The sequence below is a fragment of the Natator depressus genome, chromosome 2 (assembly GCF_965152275.1).
Source record: "Natator depressus isolate rNatDep1 chromosome 2, rNatDep2.hap1, whole genome shotgun sequence".
In the NCBI taxonomy this organism is placed as follows: Eukaryota; Metazoa; Chordata; order Testudines; family Cheloniidae; genus Natator; species Natator depressus.
Window position 1 is genome coordinate 196,371,616 of NC_134235.1, and position 13,734 is coordinate 196,385,349.

Here is a 13,734-nt window from a genome sequence, read left to right on the forward strand (position 1 = left end):
TGGGGGTGGAGGATGGTGGCTCATGCCCAACTAAACTATGGAGCTTGGGGAACTCCAAATGTATCATACTAGGAAACCAAGATGCAGGGTCAGAATCGTGTCCAATTTAGTGAAATAAATTGTCATGAATCTGCTGAGCAGTCATGGGTGAGCAGAGGGGGAAGCATGATGAATTTGCTAAGGGTGAATTCACTGGTGCTCTTCTCCCAGTAATGAAGAGGGGTGTGGGTCACCAGGAGGTAAAGGTTCTGGTGGTAGGTGGTATTTGGAGAGGAGTGGGTCAAGAGAGTATTCAGGGCCCCAGAAGGAGTGTGGCAGTTAACAGTGCTTCTTGGGACTCTCCGAACGCTAGAGCATAGGGCCTAGCAGATGAAGTATCTAGAGGTGCTCCTGAGTAGTGGTACACAGCACATACTCCCAAGGGCTACTTGAGGACAAGGGCTGGTGACCACAACATGCAAGTTGCAGAACTGGCTCCCTAAGTTGTTTAGCCCAATCTGTTTGAAGTATGGGTATGTACAATTAATCTGGAAGTCAGGTGGGTTTGTAACCATTTCAGCGTTTATCCAATTTGGCTCACAAATCACTGCAGTTCTGCAAAACCATCTAGCAATGTACAGATTAAAAACATAGATAAGCAGAGCAGCAAATGACTTACTGCACACCAGTCACACTCAAGCTAGAGGAGGCATGTCTGCACAGTTTGGTACGCATTAACTGTTAGAGGGCTTTCCCTTCATCCTCTCCCCGGTTCGTTTCATGCAGACAGAAAGCAGAAGACTAGAAATCCAAAGTGCAGGCAATTCAATGTTTGTTGGGGTTAATTTCAAGCAAGCATATCCATAGCTCTATATGCCATCAGAGTCTATTTTCCAGCGTTTCTGTTCTCTGACACCGCAGAGCCTTTACCTGTGTTCCCCATTTCAAACTCCTCCTCTTTAGCAGGCCCAGATATACCTGCAATGCATGCCCCGTCCCAACCCTTACAACTTATGGTCATGCTCTGTTTTGGAGGGTTGTGAGTCTGGGGTCTTTGTCCCACCTCTTTTGTAGCCCAATGCGAGGGGTAAGGAGTAAGGTTGTGTTCTGGCCAAGGCCAGGCTTATCTTTGGCTTTTATTGTTTCTTAGGTTTGCCCCCAATCCTCACTGGCTGCTTGACCTTTGCTTGAGAGAAGAGCTAGGAAGCCTTCCAGTGTATGCTTATATATTATGCTCTCACCATATGCTGTAACGCTTTTACCCATCTCTTCTCTCTTTTCACCCCAAATGCTTGTGGCCAGATGTAACACACAATCTCTTTGGTCTTTGTTTACACATATTAGTAAGGATATAAGAGCATAAAAAAGTCAAACCAAAAGCTCTCTTCAGGGTTAACAAACAGGCCAATATACTAACATTAACCCTACTTTGTCTCGAGTTATTTAAATTAGGGCACTAAAACTCAGCATCTAGGCAAAGAGCTACTGACTTTATTGACCACATCAGGCATACCTGGTGGTATACCTGGACTAATAAACTCAAAAATTGTCTTTCCATTAGTTCTCATGCAACAGTTTAAATGGCTTTTATGGAAACCTCCTCCTCTTCACTTGTTCCAAAGTCATGGAGTCAAGCTGTCCCTGCTGCATCTTCCACCCTCCAGTCACAATTCCATCACCATTACCATATTCAGGGAAACCCTATGAGAGGGGGAAGGTACTATGGGCAATTGCTAGCCTACTACTTCCAAGAGGTAGTGTCTGATTGCCACGCCAAAGACCACTGATCTTAAAGGGGCTTCCACTGAGAAGGACAGGACAATCCCTATATATTTATTGTAGGTACTTATATGGCCCCCATCCAGATAGTATCTGAATGCCATACAACCTTGGTTGTATATATCCTCACAACACCTCTGTGAGGTAGGGAAGCACTATTATTTAACAGATGGGGAATTGAGGTACAGATAACCAAGACCCAGATCCTCTGAGGTATTTAAGCACATAACTCCCATTGATTTCAAACTTTTGAGGATCTGGGCCTCAGTCCATAGTAGAGAAGGACCTGAACCCAGGTCTCCTAAATCCTAGGCTAGTGTCCTAATCATTGGACCATGCCATCCTTCTTTTCATACTGAGGAGGTGACACATTGTTTACTCCCTTGGACCTGGCTTAGACATGCTAGCACTTCATGTTCTTTGCTCTGAAACAAAGCTGAAGTCAAGCTTGAGGCTGAGCCTCCTTCCAGATGATGTCATAGTATCTTCTCACATTGAGGACATTAGTAGTGGGCAATTCAATTATTAGAAAGATAGTTGTGATGACCAGAAGAACCACATGATAAATTGCTTGCTGGGTGCAAAGTTTCTAGATCTCAGACATCTAGACAGGCTTATGTGCAGTGCTGGGGAGGAGCTAGTGGTCATGGTACATGTAAACAACAGTGACAAAGGGAAAGATAGGAGAGATGTCCTGGAGGCCAAATTTAGGCTAGTAGATTAAAGTCTAGGACCTCAACAGTAGAATTATCTGAAACATATCCAGTTCCACACACAACACCAGAAAGACAGGCACAAGACCAGGGTATCAATACAGTATGTGGATAAGACCATGGTGTAGGAAGGAGCGGGTTTTTAGGAACTGGGGAACATTTTGAGAAAGGAAGATCCTCGACAAGAAGGATGGGCTCCACCTAAACCAAAATGGAACCAGACTGCTGGCATGTAAAACTTTTTAAAAAATCCTCTAACCTTTTAAAACTAAGACCTGGGGAAAAAGTCAACAGGTGTTGAGGAGCATGTGCTTTGGGTGGAAACAACCCATATGGATTCATTTATTAAAGAGGGAGTTCTATATCATGGTGAAAAGGATAGGGAAGTTACAGGTAGGAGGTAGTGAGGAACAGTCAAATATAAGAGTCCCATTGAAATATAGCTCATGAAGGCAAGCAACTGAATATGTACAAGTACTTATATACAAATGCCAGAATTCTAAATACTAAGATGTGTGAACTAGAGTGGTTGTTAAATGAGGATATTGCTATAACAGGCATCACAGAAACTTGGTGGAAGGAAAGTAACCAGTGGGATATGCAAAAAGAAAAGGAGGACTTGTGGCACTTTAGAGACTAACCAATTTATTTGAGCACAAGCTTTTGTGAGCTACAGCTCACTTCATCAGATGCATTCAGTGGAAAATACAGTGGGGAGATTTATATACACAGAGAACATGAAACAATGGGTGTTACCACATACACTGTAAGGAGAGTGATCACTTAAGATGAGCTAATACCAGCAGGAGAGCAGGCGTGGGGGGGAAGAAAACCTTTTGTAGTGATAATCAAGGTGGGCCATTTCCAGCAGTTAACAAGAACGTATGAGGAACAGTCAGGGGGGGGGGGGGGAAGAGGGGGAATAAACATGGGAAAATAGTTTTACTTTGTGTAATGACCCATCCACTCCCAGTCTCTATTCAAGCCTAAGTTAATTGTATCCAGTTTGCAAATTAATTCCAATTCAGCAGTCTCTCGCTGGAGTCTGTTTTTGAAGTCTTTTTGTTGTAATATTGTGACTTTTAGGTCTGTAATCGAGTGACCAGAGAGATTGAAGTGTTCTCCGACTGGTTTATGAATGTTATAATTCTTAATTATTTAATTATTTCCCCATGTTTACCACCCCCCCCCCCCGTTCCTCAGACGTTCTTGTTAACTGCTGGAAATGGCCCACCTTGATTATCACTACAAAAGATTTTCTTCCCCTCTCCCACCCCCCCGCCCCGCTCTCCTGCTGGTATTAGCTCATCTTAAGTGATCACCCTCCTTACAGTGTGTATGATAACACCCATTGTTTCATGTTCTCTGTGTATATAAATCTCCCCACTGTATTTTCCACTGAATGCATCCGATGAATTGAGCTGTAGCTCACGAAAGCTTATGCTCAAATAAATTTGTTAGTCTCTAAGGTGCCACAAGTACTCCTTTTCTTTTTGCAGATACAGACTAACACGGCTGCTACTCTGAAACCAGTGGGATATGGTAACACCAGGGTACAAAATATACAGGAATAACAGAAGGTTGAACTGATGGCGGAATGGTATTATATGTGAAAGAAAGCATAGAGTCAAATAAAGTAAAAATCCTAAATGAATCAAACTCTACCACAGAAAAGTTAGAGCCCTAGCCTGCTAATGCACTGTTTTCTGTGTGACATAGTGAGGCAGAGTGGCCTCCCTCTGAGCCTGACTGGGAGAGATGACTACAGGATTCAAAAAAGACTTAGATGAGTTCATGGAGAATACTTCCACCAATGGCTGTTAGCCCATGCTCTGGTTGACCCTCAACCTCCAAATGCCAGAAGCTGGGTCTGGATGACCGGGGATGAGTCACTTGCTATTGCCCTAGTTTTGTTCATTCCTTCTGAAGCACGTGGCACTGGCCACTCTTAGGATATTGTGTTAGATGGACCATTGCTCTGTCCCAGTGTGGCTGTCCTTAAGTTGGAAACAGAACTTTTCATCATAATTTCTCTTCCAGTCTAGCACTGGGAACTATATACAAATATATATACAAATATAGTCCGCCCCCTTGTTTAATGTTGTACACATTACATAAGCAAGAAGGGACCAGTTGAATCAGAATGATTCATCTAGCTGGGGATGCTTGTGGTGGTATTACTTGGAGGGAGAGCAGTTGTTAATAAATAGCTATATATAATATATGATAAATATATATATTTATTATATTAAATGACTGTGATTCTTGTTCTAGAGTTTATTTTACTTTGTGGGTGGGACTGGAAAGACCTCCAAGTCCATACAGCACTCTGTACCACAAACATGCTACAAAAGAAAAGTATGTAATGTAGGGCAGTGTGTATCTGAGACTATAGTCAGTCTGCCACTAATGTAGCCATTAAGTTTTCATGTTAGATTTATTGTGCTGTCATGACAGCACTTTTCTTTTCTGATGTATCAAGCCACTACTCCAGTACATATCTGTTGACATCTCATTTGTTTAGGAAGGCAAGTGATTACAAGTTACCAAGGAAACTAATAAGCAGTATGCAGGAAGTGGGCTCCAAAATTCTGCTTGGTAGATAACCACAATGACTTGCTTTAATTTCAATTAAATTACATCTACTTCTCATGTTGATAACAAACAAACCTTGTGCCATTATAGAAGGAATTCACATAACGATATTCATTTAGCAAATGGAAATGAACATTGTTTTGTGCATTATACAGCTGGAAAATGTATACAGACGCTTTCTTGAAAGACTTGTGTATTATAATTTTACGTGAAGAGGGCTATATATTATGTGAATTTGTGGGAAGCCTTCTGTTCCATATTGTAAGTCTCTAGGACTGTGTACCAAAGCATCTGCAGAAGTTTTAAAACTGAGACACAATTGGTTTACTGACCCTGAATGGTGTACACCAGCATTATACAATAATTACATGGCTTTCCAGTCTACTTGAGCCCCATATTTTGACATTTGCTTTCGTTCTAATTTAGAATAAAAATAAAAATTTGAAATTTCCCCTGGAACAATTTTTGAAAGGGGGGGGAGTATTGGGTCAACTGAAACATTTTGTTCCAATAAAATCAAAATACTTTGTTACAAAATAAAGTCAAAATTGGATTATAAATTATATAATACATTTTGAAATGAAAAATCAAAATATTCTGCTCCAATCAGATCAAAACAGAATGTTTCAACTTGATCAGATGCTTTGTTTCCACTTTTTTCCAAATGAATTTATCAGAATCAACACTTTCAGAAAGTTTCAATTTTGACAAAATGGCATTTTCTGATGGGAAAATGTTCAGTCGGAAAATTTTTGACCAGTTCTACTACAATACGTTTCATCAAATTTTTAGTTTTGGTTTTTTTTGGTCATTTTTATATTCTAACCCTAAGCTATATTCCTCAAGTGCATGGAGGCACACCAACAGCAGGCAAATCTTTAAGAGAATAATTTGTATGTGTGTGTGCACAGATTGAGATGTTGTAGTGCTTGGTGTGAATGTGTGTGCAATGGACGCAGACAGCATAGAAGCTGCTTAAGAGGATGCAGGAGAATGAGCCCTGTACCGCCATGCTCCTCCTTAATGGCATGGAGGAGGAAGTTGAGGGTAGAGCAGGCCGGTGCGATGACGGACTAGAAGATCCTGACTAAAAGAATCCATTGGCCAACTGCCCCTTAACTCCTGCACAGAGAGCACAGGGCAGTAGTTGTAACTATAGCCTATGGGCTGTGGAGGAACTGCACAAGTACTCCATGACCTTATCATCAAGTTGATTGTGGGGTTTTTTGTTGTGTGGTGGGGTTTTTTTTTAGTTTGTTTTTTTTGGTTAAGGGAAGAGAACCTCAGTGGGTTATACCCACTGTTCTTCCCCAATCTGCTTGCTCTCCCAAGCCTTCACAATACCTTCCAGACCTGGAATGTGGTATTTTGCTAATTAGTGTCACACCTTCTATCCCGTCCTCCGTTTCTAAGTTCCCACTCTCAGTAAAATCACCAGGGTATCAAAAAACCAGCTGGAGAACAGAACAAATGCTGCAGACGCCTACACAGCTGCTTAAAACTAAACAGCAGTAGGTATAATGTACTTTGAGATGATGCTCATCTCTGTCCCTGTGGAGACAGATGTGAATAAGCACACACCCACAGTGCACTAATGGGGGCAGAGGGGAGGGGGAAGGCCAGGAATACTAAATACAATAATGTTGGCATTGCTTAACGTTGTTTGTTGGCTTGGGATTTCATTTCTTCTTTCTGGTGTTTACAGTGTTTCTACGGTACTCATTGCTGTAAGAATCAGTCCAGTTTGGTACAAAACATGCAAGTGTGTGGTACAGCTTGAACCAAAACATCTCACATTGTTTCCACACACACACCCCATCATGCACCCAACTAAGGAGCATGATATTGCAGCCCTTATCTCATAATTCATCAGTGGGTCAAAAAGTGTGAGTAAAGCATGAAGAAAGGTTGCCAGATACTGACAACTCTCAACATCCGATGAAGTGAGCTGTAGCTCACAAAAGCTTATGCTCAAATAAATTTGTTAGTCTCTAAGGTGCCACAAGTCCTCCTTTTCTTTTTTCTCAAGAGAGAAGTAATTGCATCAAATATTATGGCTCCTGTAATACAGGGGGTCAGAGGAGCTGTTCTAATTGTCACTCTACCCTTAAGATCTATGCAACAATGAAATAGTTTGGGTCATTTTTTTTAACTTTTGAAAAAGTTTGTCTCAATTAAAAAAAAAATCCTTAAATTGCATTTTTTCTGGGGTTTTTTCAACCAGCTCTAGAATCAAGTCTAAACAAATGGCTACAGCAAAATCAGAGCTATGACCTATGTCACAATAACAATCAAAGAGATGGAATGTGTAATCATAAAATAGTGCAGCTCTGACATCCCTCATAATAACGCTATTATTATTTGTCAGGAAAAAATAAACACAATATTTTGTTTTGGGTGAGTTTCCCCACAAATCAGGATATTCTCATTTGTTGAACCAAAATGTTTCATTTTGAGTCAGTTCACCATTAAACTCCACCTGTAATTTTTGCTGTGTTGCCTCATGGGAGTTGTAGTTTGGTTGCCTCATGACCCTATTCTCTCCTATGGGCTAGAATCTCAGGCCAAACTACTTCTTCACATGATTACAAGTGCAACATGGGAGATGCAGTCCAGCTGGGTCCAAGACCATTGGGGACACTAAGGTCCCTGAGGTCCCTTCCAACCCTGATATTCTATGATCTTATCAATTTGTTGGTGCAATAAAAATGTGAATAAGGGTGTAAAACTAAAAATGCATAGTCACTGTAAAATGATGAGAGAAGTGTCTGAATAGGGGAAGTGTTTCATGGATGGAAAAACACTTTGTAATATAGGAGGAATTGTTGGTGTTTGAAATATCTGTGGCTCCAGTAGATGTGCCTGACGCAGAGCTTTCCAACAGAAGTTTATGATGAGTATCTTTGAAAACTCATGGCGATCGGGGGAAGTCCCGGACGACTGGAAAAAGGCTAATGTAGTGCCAATCTTTAAAAAAGTGGAGAAGGAGGATCCTGGGAACTACAGGCCAGTCAGCCTCACCTCAGTCCCTGGAAAAATCATGGAGCAGGTCCTCAAGGAATCAATTCTGAAGCACTTAGAGTAGAGGATAGTGATCAGGAACAGTTAGCATGGATTCACCAAGGGCAAGTCATGCCTGACTAATCTAATTGCCTTCTATGACGAGATAACTGGCTCTGTGGATGAGGGGAAAGCAGTGGACATGTTGTTCCTTGACACAGTATTCTCGCCAGCAAGTTAAAGAAGTATGGGCTGGATGAATGGACTATAAGGTGGATAGAAAGTTGGCTAGATTGTCGGGCTCGATGGGTAGTGATCAATGGCTCCCTGTCTAGTTGGCAGCCGGTATCAAGTGGAGTGCCCCAAGGATCGGTCCCCGGGCCGTTTTTTTTCAATATCTTCATAAATGATCTGGAGGATGGTGTGGATTGCACCCTCAGCAAGTTTGCAGATGACAAACTAAACTGGGAGGAGAGGTAGATATTCTGGAGGGTAGGGATAGGATACAGAGGGACCTAGACAAATTGGAGGATTGGGCCAAAAGAAACCCGATGAGGTTCAACAAGGACAAGTGCAGAGTCCTGCACTTAGGACTGAAGAATCCCATGCACCGCTACAGACTAGGGACCGAATGGCTAGGCAGCAGTTCTGCAGAAAAGGACCTAGGGGTGACAGTGGACGAGAAGCTGGATATGAGTCAACAGTGTGCCCTTGTTGCCAAGAAGGCCAATGGCATTTTGGGGTGTATAAGTAGGGGCATTGCCAGCAGATCGAGGGACGTGATCGTTCCCCTCTATTCGACATTGGTGAGGCCTCATCTGGAGTACTGTGTCCAGTTTTGGGCCCCACACTACAAGAAGGATGTGGAAAAATTGGAAAGAGTCCAGCAGAGGGCAACAAAAATGATTAGGGGTCTGGAACACATGAGTTATGAGGAGAGGCTGAGGGAACTGGGGATGTTTAGTCTTCAGAAGAGAAGAATGAGGGGGGATTTGATAGCTGCTTTTAACTACCTGAAAGGTGGATCCAATGAGGATGGATCTAGACTATTCTCAGTGATAGCAGATGACAGGACAAGGAGTAATCGTCTCAAGTTGCAGTGGGGGAGATTTAGGTTGGATATTAGGAAAAACTTTTTGAGTAGGAGGGTGGTGAAACACTGGAATGTGTTACCTAGGGAGGTGGTGGAATCCCCTTCCTTAGAAGTTTTTAAGGTCAGGCTTGACAAAGCCCTGGCTGGGATGATTTAGTTGGGATTGGTCCTGCTCTGGGCAGGGGGTTGGACTAGATGGCCTCCAGAGGTCCCTTCCAACTCTGTTATTCTATGATTCTATGATTCTATAAGTTACAGTGGCTGAGGCTGTGAAGGAAAAGGCACTCTGCAGCATCTTGTAAAAAGTAACCAGGATTAAAATCATCATAGATATTGTATTCAGAAAACAATTATGCAAAGACAAAATGGAAATACATGCTCTTAAAGCATTAATCAAAGACAATAGTTAACAGGAGGATTTTATGCCAGTCAATCAAATTTCAGGGAAAGGGGGAGCGTGGTGTTAAGTTTAGATTCCAATTAAAGAATTAAATTATATAGTAACTCAGATAACTCCTTTTTGGATTTGTATAAGTCAGTCCATAATTTTCCCCTGTGGAATAAAGATGAGAATTTCAAAGGCTCCCTCCTGGCTAAATGCATTTTACATAAATGCATAATGCAAAAGTATAAGCTGCAGGGAGAACCATTCTGGCTATATACAAAGTCAAAATTATGTGACATTTAAAGTACAACTCAGAATGTGTGTATAAGGAACATAGTTTATTTCTTGGACACAAATCAACAACAAAATGCTTTCATGGCTATCACTCCGTAGAAAGGCCTTGAGGCTCCTGGGATCCATAAAACCAATTGCAACAGAGGGCCACAACTGAGTATGTTCTAGGACTCCCCCTGCTATGGGAGATGAATAGCTCTGAAGCTGTCAGAAACTCTTAAGGCAGTCTATTAAATGAGGACAATGTAGTGAAAGGGGAAATTGTGATGGAAGGAACCCTTCAATATATAAGGGAAAAGGAGCGATCATGACCATCAATTACATCTAGCCTGACAATCCTTGGAATTGGAGTGGCATCAGCTTTAGAGTGAGTATCAACACAATAAAGATAGTTACAGGGCAAGCTGTGCAGAATGAGGAACCTAGCTGTGTGTGTGGCATTTTTGTTTTTATTTTTTAATAAATGTGCACCTCCCTCTTCTTCTGTGATATTATCCTTCCTGGCTGCATAGTTAAACCAAAGGCAGGAAAAACCTTTTTTTAGGGAGAAAACCATCATGAAACAAAGCAATGGCAAAGATAAGGTACCGTCGTAAAAAATGCTAATGGTCCTTGGTGAAACAATGGGGAAACTATTAATGGGGGGGAGAATGTTCCCAACTTCCTGTCTGCAATTAGGCTAGCAAGCTTTATTCTTCACAGACCTAGGATCAAAAGAAACACTAAAATCTTATTGATGCTAGTCTGAAGTGGAAGGGGTCTTGAATGAGCTGTCAGCAGCTGCCCAAAGAGAGAGGCTGATAGAGACCCACAGAAGAAGGAGAGAATGCAGCAAGGTCCTCTGCTTCTCGCAGCTAGAGTTGGAGGTAACTGGGCTGAATGGAACTTACCAAAGCTTAAAGAAAATATTAAGGTTTAGGTAAGGGGACATACATATAGGCCTTTAATGTTTTAACTCTTGTTTCTGATTGCCTTGTACCTTTGCATGAATAAATAATGCATTCTTTTGAATAAGCTACTTTTGAAATACTTTACTTGGCTGCTGCTCATAGGGGCCCAGAAGCTGGACCTCGTGGGTTAACACAGTTGGCAAATAGGGGGCTGCAGCCCAAAGACCCAGTCTAGAAATGCTAGGACCATGTGGTTCCACCCAAGTAGCGATGAAGGTAGTGAAACATGACCCTAAAGGCGGTGCATTAAAAGGGGTCTAAGCACAGCTTGCCTTGTAACCATGACAGAAGCGTACAGTGTAACTACAAGTGAATGACATAAGGAGTGGGGAAATAACTGGACTATTTCATAAAACATGAAGATAGGATCAAAACCAAAGTCACAGTTATTACAATGAGAACTGTTCTAATAATCTCTTTTGGTTGGTTGTCCTTTCTGAGAAATTGAAGAAAAATAATCAGTTTAGATTAAAGCTAAGGTTTTTGTTTTGTTTTTGTTCTTGTTTTTTAAGTTTTGGTGAATCCGAAAATTTCATTTTTGGTCAAATGAAACTAAATACAAACAAATGAAGTATTACAAGTGGCATCTCTAAGAAAGCTTTACCCTGTATCTTTCATAAAGTTGTCTTTTATCTCCTTGAAACATAGGTAGGTAGTGTCTCTGAAACAGAGTCAAATCATGCAACCAAATTCAACTTGTGTTCAGATGACAAACTATTTTAAAGCAAAGGACTAGAGATGAATTAACACCTTCATTCCAGTGTTGATTTAGTACACCGAGAGAGAGTCTGATCTGGGGCTTGTCTGATATTCGGCACAGTCCCAAGTTAAGTCTGCTTTTAAACCCTCTATAGACAAGTTACTTGGTCTGACTGAGCTCTACTGAGAAGGAGTGCAGCAGAATGAGTAATCTGGAATCCGATACCTGTTCTATCTTTCAGATTCTGTTTAAGGAGCAGCAAAGTAGATGGCTACCGTTCATCCCTGACAAAATATTCATTTTAAAAAAACGTGTGTGAATTTTAGTGCTTGTGAATCCACAGACCAGGGTTTAGAAACTTCCTTTATATCCATACACAAAGTGCAGTATGAGCACTGCCAGTGCGCACACTCTTGCTAATGGTCTCTGACCTGGAGAGCCCACCTTGGTCCAAGGCTGGCATGCTCACACTGGAGGTTCATGGCAGCCATTTCTGAAATGGCCTTATTCTATGCTCCTTTGTTCCTCCTGTACAAGTTTGGCATCAAGGTGCGTGGACTCAGAGCCATTAGATGCTTGAACCAAGTAAAAACATTACATACATCCACAATTTGGTCACAAGGCAAGAAGCCCTATGTTCTGGGACATCAACTTGGGCAGCAACCCCCACCCCCTTCCCAGTTAATCTGCTGGTGGTCTATCGCTAGTTAAACTGGAGTTTTTATCCTGTGACTAGGAACTAGGCTTTAGCATGGTGTTTAGGTAAGAAGCTATGGGTTGGTAGTTCTGATCATTTTAACAGATTGTCCTTACTAAAAAGCAGTTTAGCTGCCTGCTCCCCCTCAGTGCTGAACTACACTGAGTTCTCTAAGTGAAATTCATCCTTTGTGCAGGGGAGCAACATGAGGCCTAAGCACCTCTGGGGGCGGGGGAGGAGGGGAGAGAGAGCGCGAGCTCTCTCGCTCTAAGGTTTGGTGCCTGCCCGCCGACAAGTGGGATCTGTTGGCGTTATACGAGCACCTGCCTCTCTCGGGTCAAGAAGGAATTCTAGCTACGTAGCTCTGTATTTGTATCTCAACAGTATAAATGGACCCTGACCCTCCCACCTGCTCAGTTATAATCAATCGTCTGCTCTCACCTATCACTCACTCACTTCAAACACAAGTATTTTAAGACTTGGCAGTATGTGGAGTTGCATTACTGTTAATGTTGTAAGAGCATGTTAATGGAAGATTACCACCAGAAATAACAACATCACTCAACACTGTCCAAGAAATAGCTAAACAAAGTGGTGTGGGAACCTGACAATCAGCAACAAAGCATTCAACAAAACAAATCTTTTTTTTTTAAATCTGGCAGTCCTCTTAATGTGTGTACCCTTTAAACATCTGGTCCAGCCGCAGACAACTATCTTCTCATATGAGAATCATGACAGGAAGAGATTGGAGATTATACCCCAATCCAAAATGTTAGTCTGATCCTTAGCTTTATGTAATAAAGGAATTCTGCCTCACAATGGCTGACTTCTTCTACTAAAATGGTGGTACTCGGCAAATGTAACTTCTTTCTTGAAAGACAATCACAAACTTGTCTCCTCTGCAGCTGTGAAACACAAGCAATGCTTCAAAAGCTGAGTCAGAGTTAAAAACAGCAAGTCACTGGTATGATTGCAAATCCAGAGCAGATTATTGTGGTTGAGCATGGCATGACAAAGAACAGTGCCTTGCTACTCTGGGTGTAAAAGCAAATAAGTAATGGAACGATCGGCTGAGGGAGGAAGCTCTTATATGGCCCTGAGTGGTGGTCAAGAATAGGCTAGATAAATGTGAAGGGGGCAAAAGTAGAGTATTACTGGTTCTTGCGAGGGGGTGAATTGGGTGATTTACTTAAGGTGACCCTATGTCCCACTTTGAAAGGGACAGTCCTGTATTTAAGCTCTTCTGCAGGTGTCCCAACTTTTTCTTAAAAATGGGAAAATTGTCCCATATTTTCTGTCTCTCCCCCTCCCACCCCATCAGTAATGGCGGGTCCTGCTGCTGGCCAGATCCCTTCTTGCCAGCTGCCCACCCACCAGCGGGTATGTGTGTGTGTGTGCAAGGATGGGGATAGGGGAAAGCTGCTGTGTGCACGGCCGGCTGCTCCCCCTGTTGGTCCATCAGTGCAGCCCCCCGCTGCATGTCGGTTCTTGGCCAGCAGGGCCCTATCCCTCATCCCATTTCTGGCTGGCACTGGTTGCATGCTGTGAG